At 31.1% G+C, this 13,523-nt stretch overlaps 1 long non-coding RNA gene across 2 annotated transcripts in view; it reads right to left on the bottom strand.

Annotated features, from left to right (window-relative positions):
* The window catches only part of LOC118182208 (uncharacterized), a 244,269-nt gene that overhangs the window by 178,741 nt on the left and 52,005 nt on the right, over positions 1-13,523 (bottom strand). For both annotated transcript variants that reach the window (XR_004757023.2, XR_004757025.2), the window contains exon 2: positions 8,586-8,713. This is a non-coding gene — a long non-coding RNA (uncharacterized LOC118182208). The remainder of the gene's footprint in view (positions 1-8,585; positions 8,714-13,523) is intronic.

Below are 13,523 nucleotides of genomic sequence, written 5' to 3'. Positions count from 1 at the left end.
AACATAACGTGCACATAAACTTTAAATTTACAGCACTTGCCAGCGGAAGTCGTAATTGAGAAAATTTCAGAATTCCTGAAAGATGGTTGGATAGTTTCTAAAATCAATGCTGTCATGGAAATTGCGAAAAAGTATTGAAATAAAAAATGCTTATAATGTATCCTATTTATAAAATAAACAAATTTTATTCCATAAAAATTCAACTTTCTTCCTTTTAGATTTTACATTCGGTTATAGCTAAAACTGAAGATTTAAGGTCGATAGGTACGTGCAATTCTCTTTCACTAGTCTTGCACAGGCAAAACATCTACGTTTTTCAAAATATCCTGCATCGTAAGAAAATCCATTTCTTCAGAGAAGTAAAGTGCTTTCGAGTAAAACGTTTTGCTTTCAAAACCAACAAAATAAATGAAAATGTATTGAAGTATCTCAGAATAGAGATCTTTTGAAATAGGGACTTAAATCAAACACAAACCATGTTTCGCGCAAAGACAAAAAGACGATAGCAATTGCGCATACGGAGTAGCCGAGTGAGTCTGGAGACCTTGACTACTGATGTCTCAAAGGGAACAAGTAACAAGATGAAAATTTTTGAAAGTAAAATTAGTATGAACATGGGCATCGTGGCCCTTCAATAGAGAAAAATCTGTTGTACCATTTCTATAGAGAATCAAAGAATGCCGTAGATTATCAATTACCTAGAAGTATACATAACCTCAGACATTTTGTGGATATCATCAGTAGTACCGTAATTATAATGCTAGATAACTTTTCTCTATCTGGCATGCACTATACTTTGCAAGCTACGATTATTCTATAAGGAATCATAGACGAGGATTTTCGTTTTCGTATAAAAATATATTCTTATAGAAGTACGCGTCTTTAAACAAAAATAAAGGTACAAACTGACGAATAGATATACTGAAGTAATATCAGAAAGCCTGTGATGGGAAGCAGAAACTACTCTAACTATCATAGAAGGCATGATCATTTCCACTGGTATTTTGAAACTAAGTTTACTTTATTTTAGTAATCAAAATACATTTTTTAAAAATTTTAAATAAAAAAACATTGTTATATCAAAGTCACAAATATAGTATAGTGTTGGTGTATTTAGTTATGGCAAAGCACACGAGGGCTATCTGCCTAAGGAGAGGGATGCCTTCGTGGAGGACTTTCTAAGGGAAACTGGCTCGTATACACGTTACACATGGGAAAAACCACGAAAACGCCCATGCAGCCAGCTCGTCCGCGGAATTCGAACCTCGGACCGAACTACCAGTGTTCAGCGACTTTACCACTCGGCCGCTGGTGGGCCACAAATATATGTAAGCAAAGATTGGAATAAAAACACTTATAATAATAATATTTTCTAACCATTTATTTTTAGTTAATTCCACAAATTAAGTACAGAATAATATTTAAAGTAATAAAAATGTTTTTTAATTTAATTATTTGTTTTGGGAAATTTTGTTTCAAATCTTTTTTAAGATTCTGAATTTTTTCCCAGTTATTTGGTTTGCCCTTGCTTAATTTTATTCCTCCTTCCACAAGAATAAATGCAGGTATGCTTTTAATGCTTTTCTTGTGTTGTTAATTTTGATCTTTTCCAGAACTGTTTTCTTCATCCTAACTTCCCCGTATGTTATGTTCCCTTGATTAGTATTTATACTTTGAAATAACTTATAATTATTCCTGTATCTTCTCAGGCTACAATTTTAAATTTTAAAATACTTCGTAACTATTGTTATATCTTTATCATTTTATCCTCATATCCAGTACTTTACGCTTAGCCAGCAAATAGCAAGTTATTTTGTCTATATACATTACAGCAGAATACAATATCTGTCATATATTTACTGCACTATAAGTGTAGGTAATTGATATTTTCTTGAATTTGGAATCACTGTTAATACATATGTGATAAATGCCATCCAAAAATATTAAAAAAGATCTCTAAAGCTCTAAGTATATCCATTTACCGTGTAATCTGCCTGTAAAATCTTCAAATGTTTAGATATTTCCTCATTCATGATACACAGAAATTTTATTGCGAGAGATTACATACATATATGCACATCCTGAGAGAATACACATTATTTTGTTTGGCTCTAAAGGGAAATTGTGTACCCTTATGTCAAGTTTATAGAACTTCTTTTTAGATGAGCCATATAATTTGTATAGCCATTTAGAAGGCCACGGAATCTTCATGGCACAATGATTTTTCTAAGGACTTTGTTTCACATTTTCTAAGGATCAATGAAACTGGTTCCTTAGGGTTTAAATAGGAATATTAAAATATTTTAATGTCTAGGCCTTTTTTCTTGCTGAATTAACATTTACTAAGATTCAAATAAGCTAATATCTTAAAATATAAATATCAAATTTCGTTAATGTATAGATAGAGTCATTTTCTTGATAAGATAGTGTCATTGCTTGATAAGACGTTATCCTTAAAACATTAGTTAGAAAAATTTGCTGTGGGGCCTATGAGGATAAGTCCCTCAGCGATTTTAATTTTTTCCCCCTTCCCAGGAGTTTCAGATGACATGCCTAGAAAACAATAGGCAAAGAATAAAACCAAGAAATTTTCAAAAAAAATGTCTTTTAATTCCTTTCTAGAGTACACTTCATAGAAGATTCGTTGCTTTTAAGCATTTTTAGAGCAAACGTATTTATCTTCTTCTAGCTTTGCTGAAATTCAATTTCTAATCATTCTCACTTAAAACTTCTTTGCTTATCCTTATCACTACCCCTTCGCTATTTACAGGATCAGTATGCCTGCCTCACATTTCACCCTAGATCGATTTTTTACCTATCGCAGCTATTGAAATTTCCTGGTTTCTTCTTTATCTCAGCCGCATTCCACACGGATATTTCTTCTATCTTGTCTTGTGTCAGTCTTTCTCTAGATTTCATTTCCCATCATTGTCTTACACAGAATTTCTTTGGCTTTATTATCTGTACGGCCTTCGTGCCTTACCTATTCTATTTAAGATTTCATTCTGATGTAAAATGCATCCTACAATGAATTTATACCAGTGTTTCCCCAGGTTCTCGTTTCAACTGTTACATTAGTTAGAGGTTTTGGGTTACTCGTTATCTTTCCTTTCTTCTGAACTCATTTGCATTAGTAGTAATCCCTGTTATTATCTCAATGTTCACAGCCTATTTTACATAGTTAAATGGTTTTATAACTCCTTATTTTTTTCATGATGATGCATTTAAAATTCTGCTACATTATATAAGTTTTAGTGCTTTCCCTCATTTTATTCCCTGACATTACAAAAATGTTTTTAATTTTTTTGTACTGATCCTAGTTCATTGACTATTTATTTTCATCAAGAATATTAAAATTTGTATTGAAGATATTTTTGTGCTGCAGAAGTTTTATTTGCTATAATTATGCTAATTCAAAGCTTTAAATTGTTTAATATATGTATGGTTTCTGGAAAAATGTAACCAGTTTTATAATTTTACTATTATCGAGGTGTTTGCATACGACATTTTATTGAAATTAAGTTGATTTTTAGTTCCATTCTCTGAAATCCGAATTCATTTTTAAACCCCAGATTGCATACCTTAAGTCATTATTCTTCTGAATTTCATTTTCTTTTATTGCCTGTAAAGAAATTGCTTTGATTCTACTGCTACTACTTATCTTATCTTTAGACGAGTTGTTGATTCTTACGCCAGAATTTACTTTCCAAGATTTGTAATGCTGATTCTGCAAATACTAGTTATAATCATTGTCTCATTGAGAGTTTTTACTCTTCTTTATCTTTTCAATTCCGCTTTCAGGTTCATTTGCGCAACCTATTATTATCGCAGCGTTTAAAATCCATTGTCTTTATTGAAATTACTTTCGCTCTTCTTTATTTCTAACAAATCCCGGGACATTTCAGTATGAAATTATTTTGTTTCCCTCTAGCGAATCTCAAGTTCCGCTTTCTAAATTTAGTATCTTTCTTTTGATATAAGGTTTCTTTTGTTCTACATTCTCTCTACTTTCCATAAGCATTCTCTCTTTAAACTCGAAGCAGATGCCTACGAATGAAAATAAGAACAAACGAATATATTGAAATGACTTATAATTTTTAAAGTTTTTCTAGGCCAGAAACGTAACTTTTCTTAATGCAATTTTATATTGTAAATATTTAGACAGAGGAGAGTTTTGTAAATTTGAAAGACATTGCAGTAATTTCTGGAAAGTACAATACCTTCCAGTGTGAACCCAAATATTCTTAGCCTTCTAATGAATAAATTAGAAACTGTTTCCTATATAGAAGATTCTAGAAAAATATTAGAAAAGTCATAGAAAAAGATTAGAAATTGTGTACCATGCGTTCCGTATTTTGAATGATTTACAGAGAAGCATTTTAAAACAAATTTGTTAACGTGTGGGGGGAGCATTTTAGGCACTAGCCATTTTAGGCTTTGGCTCTATTAAGGCTAGAAGCGGTGGTCATTTGCTTATGAAGGAACCTAACAGGCGGCCGTTGTTTCCTCGCATGTGAGGACACACAATTTGCATCCATATATTCTCCGGGATTTAAATCCGGGCCCATCCCTATAGCAGTCAGAGTTACTAACCATTTTCCTGTCTGGGCGGTACATTATAAATATCTCCCACTAAAATTTTAGAAAACATGGCAATTTCCATCAAAGTATTCGCAGTCTTCAGTCCGTCTTCCGAAGAGTAACCGCTTAAAAAATTAAAAAAGTCAAAATTTGGAGTATGATTCGTAACGCTTACAAACTCCAGTTTCAACAGTTTATATGAGTCGGGCAAGAACTCAGGGAATTATCTTTCGATGACAGCTGAACTCTACTTAGTAATAAAAAAATCTGATGTGTACACCACATGACTTCCTTGCACGGAATATTAAATTATACACAATTTTTCTTGCATTTTATTTAAACTTATTAGATTGAATTAAACCTACTTCGCATAAACCACAATAGAATAAATGCATTCTTTAAAATTCACTTTGTTTACCATAGCGACACTCTGGCGCTAGGTTTACTTAACAGTATTATATTTCATTCATATTATAACTCAGAATGCACAAAATGTATATCATTTAAAGAATTATCTAATCGTTGCCACATGTTCTATTCAAATACTATAATAAAGCTAGAACTATGTATAAAAGAAATTAAGCAAACAAAACAAGAAAGAAACAGTTTTTCACAGACGATTGAGTATTTCTCATTTAATTAATTCAGTTCTCACTTCGCGAGAAGCCAAAAATACATAAAAACTCAAAATATCTATATTAAAATAAAGAAGTAAATCTCAAACGCTTATTTCCTCGAAAAAATTCCAGAAAGAATTAAGCATGATTTAATTGGCAATAATAAATGAATGCGTTATCTTTGTTGTTTCGAAGCTAAGTTTCTCTAGATTGGCAACAAATCCACTAGTCTCTTGTTTCAAATGTACACATCAATGGCCGCCATTAAAAACAAGCTTAGTGGCAATTAAACAACTTTAAAATTGCTGATAATTCTAAAAATATTGCACACAGATTTACCAAAGGCATAAAATCCTTAACCGGAAGATAAAAACAACATAATTCAATCATTTTTAAAGCAAAAAAATGTACAATTTACAAACATATAAGAGTACAGAAACTGAGATCACTGAGCCGGGTAATAGAGTGGATATATATATAAATATATTTATATACATTTGGTGCGGCCGATTGCAACCAAAATACGAGGTGCACATCTACATGTTATAGCAGTCCTATATACAAAATTTTAACGTTCTGAGGCTACTCGTTTTTGAGTTATGCGAGATACGTACATACGTACCTACGTACGTTCGCACGTACGTACATACGTTCGTACAGACGCCACGAAAAATTCTCTTCAGAATTAATTTTAAAGCAGTTTTATAATTTTTTGGAAGGAAAAGAGTATTTTATTCTGTCCTTACGTACAGATATCACGAAAAAACATCGTTAAATTGCATTCGATAGCGGTCAAAATGGATATTTTCGTTGAAATATGCTGCCTGAAACTTTTCGCGATTACAATACTTCCTTTTTACTTCGTACAAGGAAGTAAAAAACTTGAAACATCTCAGTAGGAGGAAAGAACGAATTTTTAAGCAAAAAATCCAGATGATTGTAATTGCATATTTGTGTAAAATATGAACTCTGTTCTCTCTTTCCTAGGAAACGTACCTGCGTGCCTATTAATGTCTCATGAAGACAGCTATGTACTTTCATTATCTGTGAAGTAAGCATATAAAAAAAGAAAATAATCGATAGCCATTCAGGCTTAATTTAAGTTTTATAAACTTAAAAATAAATCTAGTTTTTATGTTTCTTTAAGCTGACTACACATTTTAATCCAATAAATCCAAAGTAATTTCACTTTGCTGTTATTATGCTATAAATGAGCCAAAGTATTCTCTTATTTTCATTTTTTGGGCAGTAAATATGAATGGATTTAGACTGACAGCATGGAACAAAAAAAGTTATTTTCATTCGAACACATCGCGGTTAAGTGAGCTAAAGTGCGTCAGAGGACATTATTAAAATTCTGAACAAAAAATGAAGCAAAAAAAAAAAAAAAAAAAAAAAAAAAAAAGTGGTACGCAGGGTTTATTTGAATTAAAAGCTGAGACCTCTAATGCTTTTACATCACTTTTTGTCATGTGAAGTGAAACAGTTTTTTGTTTGTCCTCGGAAGAAAAAAAAAATATAAAATAAAAATAAGCAGTTTATTTAAATATGTCTACTCTGCTATTACAGCTAGAAAATTTAGGGTCAAATTAAATTTATCTGAAAAAACGTAACGTGGGATGATTCTTCGTTTCGTCACTAATCACATCTTTTATAATCCGCATTTTTAGGGGGAAAAAATCGAGTTTATTATTTTGTTTCCTTCATTTGAATGAAGACTATAATGAGATGCTTTTATAAAGAATTCTTAAAAAATTGCATATGTTTTCTAGCGCAGCAGGGATTAAAAAGGCTTTACTTGGTTTAATATATTTGCCTAAACAAAGACACATCAAATTCTACGGACTTTTGGATTTTAATGCAGTGCTTCGCAAGATTAATGTAAACTTGAAACTGAATTTTAAAATGATTACTGTTAGTGTAAAAAAATGAAAGCAAAATGCGTAACGTTACTGGAATACTGAGAAGAAATGGAGGATAAATAATTAAAAGTAGCGAAATGTGCGAACAACAATGGAAAGAAACGTAAAGTTTAAATATCCTATACGTTAAGACACAATAACACGCCGAATAAATACTAATTCAGAAGTCAAACAACAGAAATCAGCGTTATATTTTCAAAATTTTCGCAGGACTAGTTTCGCTGGTTTAACTGAACCACATTCTCAGCTGCAAAACCGCAAATGAATGCGGTTTCTTCATTTGCGGTTTTGCAGCTGAGGATGGTGGTTCGCTAAGACCATCGAAACTAGTCCTGCGAAAATTTTGAAAATATAACGCAGATTTTGTTGTTTGACTTCTGAATTAGTATCCTATACGTTGCTCGCTTCTAGGCTTCTGAAAGCAAAGCAGGCACAAAGCCACTTCGAGATTTGGGGGCTTATATTCCATTGCTTACGAACAAAGCTCAAAATTCAAAGTCACAATAAAACAAGCCATACGAATAATTTCATTTTCCATTAGTTGGAAACTTATGCATACTTCTTACATTGTCTATAAAACTATAATACAATAAGGGGTTTTCTTGCTTTCGTTTCACTTGTCTGTACTTTATAGGTAAAAATATTAACTTCCTTTAAGACCCTTTCCTTCATATTTACAACTCGACTAATGAGAATTTCTGACTGTCATGTCTTCATTTAAAGTTAGAGACAGGTGACTCTTTCTTTCACTTGAATATCCGATAGAAATTAATAGTCCTAATTTTAAGCAGTGCTTCTGCGACCGAGTATTTCAGACTGTTGAACACTGGTAGTTCAATTCGAATCAGAACTCCGGCGATAGGATTGAGTTCATGAGTCTTTCCGTGGATTACCTCACGTGTAACATCCATATGAGCCAGTTTCCTTTGGAGAAGCTTTCACAATTACATCCTTTCACTTTGGCAGATAACCCTAGTGTACATTGCTATCATTAAATAATCTAATATAACCTAATTTTTACAGTATAATGTGTTTTCTCCCTCCTTACTTCACGCCTTCCTGGTGTGACTGGAAGCACATCCGACTAGCTATCGAGAGGTTTGGAGTTGAATCTTGGTAAGGGCATTACACATTTTTCTCGTTTCCTGCACAAAAAATAAAATGCCCCTGCTAGGTAAAAGTTGTGACCCAAGTTTGAAAATATGCAATAATCAAGAGTATAAAATACCTGAAATTTAAGGAGTCTTGGTTTAACAGTTGGCCAAGTCTTGTCAAGACTTAAAAATACTAAATGCACTGTGAATGTCAAGACTTAAAAATACTAAATGCTCAGTGAATAAGTATTTTTAAGTCAAGACTTAAAAATACTTATTCACTGAGCATTTAAGTAGAAATAGTAAGACAATTATATGGTCTAATTTCTATATAATTATACTGAAAATATTTGAAATTTTATGATACTTACTAGAGCGAGAAACAAAGGCAGGAAAAGAGTAAAATGCGTTTGGATAAATGACGGCGATTTGTAGACTCGATGCAGGATTTCCATAAATGCAGGTTCCATCGATGCAGGTTTGCGAAATGCTGCAGTACCTAGAAACAAGATAGGAAGACATATAGCTGCAGTGACTCGAAGAAGTAAGAGTTGAATTGTATAAAAGTTTCAATGCCACATGATTAATTTTAAACAGTGGTTTAGTTTTGCAATTTATTTTGCTTATCATCTTGACTCCATGCATTCTGTCCTCTTTTGTAAATGCAAAAAGCGCTTCAAGAATGCAGTAATAACCACGACATCATAAATAGCTTTTCAATGGATATTTTTAAACTTTATCTTTTATTATCGGAAATAAGACTTAATATTAATAATTTCTAATGTTATTTTTACTGTTTTAAATATTATGCAAAATAGGAAATTGCCTTCTTGCATTTCCGTATAATATTGAAATATTAAAGAAATAAGATTCAAAATAAAAATTACAGAAGACGCTTCATAGTCTTTTTAGATTCAGAGCTGCTATAACCTCTGACAAATTCTTGTTATAGAGAAAAACAAAATGAATCATCATGTATGAGTTACTTGCTCTTGCTTGCCATATTCTCTTTAATTTCTATGTATGATTTCGTATACTTAACATGTAGAGAGATTAGGTAATTTTGGAGTCACGATGAGAAATTAGCAACGCCTTCGCCGGGAATCGAACCGCGGACCTCTGGAATACGCGCCTAGCATGCAGACCCCCACACCGCGAAGGCATGCAAAGAAAGCGGGAGAAATACCTTATAAACATGCGTAGAGCTCTAAAAAAGAGCATATCTTAAAATTAACAAGAAATAATCTGACAAGTGTTATTAATAAAAAGTAAAAATAAATTTAGTTAAATACGAACTAGATAGAGTTATTAAAACGGAATGGCGGTAACATAAAACTGAAGTTCAATATACATTGATTCCTTAAAATGAAACACGTTTCATGAAAAAACAATAAATACAGAGTCCGAGAAACCCAAGAAGTTAAGATAATTTTAATGGCTGACTTAGAGTTCAAGCAAGATCTGTTTACGTCAAATAAAGTTTTGTAGACGTATTGCTGTAGGAATTAAAAATTTAAAGTGTATGCAGAATCTTTATGAAACGGATATTCTAAACATTTATATTAAACAACTCCATAAGATTTAAGTAAGGGGATATTTAAGAAGTTGTTGGAAATGAAACATTGTTCATAACTAAACTGGGAAACATTTTTAAATCACAGTGAAAATTTTCGACAGGTCTTAAATTGTAGATAAGCAAAGCGCAAAATTAGCTAATAAATTCTCTTCGGAAGTGATGAAGCGGATAAAATGTTTCTGCTCAACTTTCATGGCGTGTGTAAGAATCCCCTGGTGGAATGAGGATATGGGGTTTGATGGGAACTCAGTGACAAGGTGCAGAATCTGTCTTAAACCTCCAACGGTAGAAAATTGATACGTTCCTTTAAAACCCAGGTGAAGCATATCTGTTCTCCATGAGGAGAGGGAATATGATAACACAGAATAGCTCTTACGTCTTGTTTATATGTACCTTTATCTTGTTATGTATCTTGTCTCGAATACTTCGGTACTATGTTAAAGTCTAATATTAATTAGAACATTATATTTACGTAAAGATACAAGTCTTAATTGTTTTATGAAGGTGTTACAAGTTAGAAACTGATTTAGCTTCAACGCCTTCAATGATTCTTAATAAAATTACTATAAAAATTGAAGATAATTCCTTATATTTTTATCATTTTGTTAATAACTATTTGCTTCTTATTTTAACTTAAATTTAAAACACTTTCTTGTAGATTTCCTACAATAGATATATGCAGCATGGTATTACGGTTTCTCTCGTCATTTAATTATTAACTAAATTTTTCAATTTGAAGATTCCTTACAGTAGCTATATGCAGCATGGTACTACGGTTTCTCTACTCATTTAACTATTTTACATAATTTTTCAATTTGTAGATTCCTTACAGTAGCTATATGCAGCATGGTACTACGGTTTCTCTACTCATTTAACTATTTTACATAATTTTTCAATTTGTAGATTCCTTACAGTAGCTATATGCAGCATGGTACTACGGTTTCTCTACTCATTTAACTATTTTACATAATTTTTCGATTTGTAGAGTCTTTACAGTAGATAGTATATGCAGAATGCTATTACGGTTTCTGTTCTCATTTAATTATTTACGTAATTTTTCAATAACGAAATTTTCAATAAGGGCTGATTTTCTATTTTAAATAATTCATCACTTCTATAATTTAAATGAGTTTCCATGTTTCCATCTTCCTAATAAAGCTTTTTTAATTAATCTTTAAAATCTTTAAACGTCTTCCATTGCAAGCAAAGCATTAGAATTATAGTTTCAAAACAAGATTTTAAAACATTAATTTTTTCCATTATATTTCATGAGCAACTATGTGAGACATATGGAGATTTCTTACAACCCTCATATTTTCAGGTACAATAAAATAAAGTACCACTTTCATAAAAGACATTTCACGTTTGAATTTTCTTCCAGGCAATCTGTTTAAGTACAAGAATAATTACAAAAAAGTAGCTATTTAAATGTACTGTTTCGAATTTTGTAGTAAAATTTTATGTTTAAAATAATCAAATTAAAAATTTATATATGTAAATAATTTTAGTGAAGTTATGCTTAAATTATAGTACCTTTTGTATAATGTACGTGAAAATCTGAAGATGCTAAGCTCTGCCGAAAACGTAAGATTGCAGGGGCAAGTCTAACTTTGAAGTAAATAGTTATGTCAGTAAATTGGCGAGATATCGTCAAGCTGGCGACAGTTTTGGCGACTAATTTTTGCCGAAAAATTTGAAATATCCAAAAGTTGCCAAACTTGGAGACCTTTTGGTGACATTTTGGTCCGGTCCCTTTATAACTGTAAATAGTATTGTGATTAAATAAATGTAATTGATCCGAATATGTAATTGTAATGCATCTGACCCTCATATGCCTTCCAGTAATTTTGAAAAGAGAAGGTACTAGAGATTTCTTGGAAGCCGAAAGAAACCTGAGTAAGATCGGAGAGAGCATCCATTTTTCAGTTGTTTAGTTCAGCGTGAGGTCAGAGTACTGAGAGATCTCGGTAGGAGCTCCCCCTTTTTAAACGTGCTTTGCATTGCGTACTGTTTGACGTTCTTAGTGGCTTGAAGAGTTGTAAGAATTCATTGTGCTTTCTGATTTTGAGAAGAGATGCACGAGTATTTTTGGGGGAAGTTCAACTGTAAAGTGTTTTTTTTTTTTTTTTTTTTTTTGTAAGATAAATTTTATTATGCTACAAAAAACATGTATACAGAAAAACTTCATTAAAATAACGAACTAAGTTTTAGAAAGAGTTGAATGACTTTTGGCAAATTTAATTTAAAAAACAAAACATTAGTGGATTGAACAAAATAGTTTTAATTTGCTTGAAACGTAAATAACTTAATCTTTCTTGTTTTGCAGTCGGTATTTAGAGGTGATTATAAATTCAAATTTCCAAATTTCGAAAGGTGCTTTAGATTTACTTCATTGTACATTTTAAATTATTCAAATAATTCACTTTATTAAATTAAATTTAATGATTGTAAGCTAAAGGAAAAAATCTGTTAAAATTATATTTTCTAAATTTCGTTTATTATTTTATTTTTAAACCTACTAATAAGCACAAAATTATTAAAAAACTTAATATGGATTTACTCTCAAAACGTTTCATTATGTTTTAGAAGCAATTTTAGAATCCCTGGCTATCATACACTAAGAAAGCTACGTAGTTAACATAAAATATTATACTGTATATCTGTATATATATTTTAAGATGTTGGAATTTAAGATTTAACACGCAGAAAGTAACAAATCGAGACTTACTGAAGATTCTGGAAGATCTACTGTTACTTATTCTGAGAATCTCATTGTTTTGTAAATGTGCGTTTTGAACCATAATTGAAAAAATCTGATGTGTACACCACATGACTTCCTTGTATTGGAATATTAAATTGGAATATTAAATTATACATTTTTTCTTGCATTTCATTTAAACTTATTGGATTGAATTAAATCTACTTCGCCGATAGCGCATAAACCACAATAGAATACATGCATTCTTTAAAATTCACTTTAGTATTTGTTTACCATAGCGACACTCTGGCGCTAGATTCACTTAACAGTATTAATAATTATATAACAGTTAACTTATATAATAATTTTATAACGGAAACTAAGTTAACTGTTATATAATCCAATAATTATATAACAGTTAACTTATATATTTCGTTCATATTATAACTCATAATGCACAAAATTTATATCATTTAAAGAATAGAATTATCTAATCGTTGCCACATGTTCTATTCAAATACTATAATAAAGCTAGAATGATGTATAAAAGTAATTAAGCAAACAAATCAAAAAAGAAACAGTTTTTCACAGACGATTGAGTATTTCTCATTTAATTAATTCAGTTCTCACTTCGCAAGAAGGCAAAAATACAAAAAAAAAACTCAAAATATCTATATTAAAAATTACGAAGTAAATCTTAAACGCTTATTTCCTCGAAAAAATTCCAGAAATAATTAAGCATGATTTAAATAATAAATGAAGGCGTTATCTTTGTTGTTGCGAAGCTAAGTTTCTCTAGATTGGCAACAAATCCACTAGTCTCCTGTTTCAAATGTAAACATCGATGGCCGCCATTAAAAAAGGCTTAGCGGCAATTAAACAACTTTAAAATTGCTGATAATTCTAAAAATATTGCACACAGATTTACTAAAGGCATAAAATCCTTAACCGGAAGATAAAAACAACATAATTCAATCATTTTTAAAGCAAAAAATGTACAATTTACAAACATATAAGAGTAAAGAAACTGAGATC

This window comes from Stegodyphus dumicola, chromosome X2, assembly GCF_044657685.1.
Source record: "Stegodyphus dumicola isolate Sdum_Otavi_A_Nest chromosome X2, ASM4465768v1".
In the NCBI taxonomy this organism is placed as follows: domain Eukaryota; kingdom Metazoa; phylum Arthropoda; class Arachnida; order Araneae; family Eresidae; genus Stegodyphus; species Stegodyphus dumicola.
Note: the sequence above shows the minus strand (reverse complement) of the source record. Positions and strands in the feature narration are given on the sequence as shown.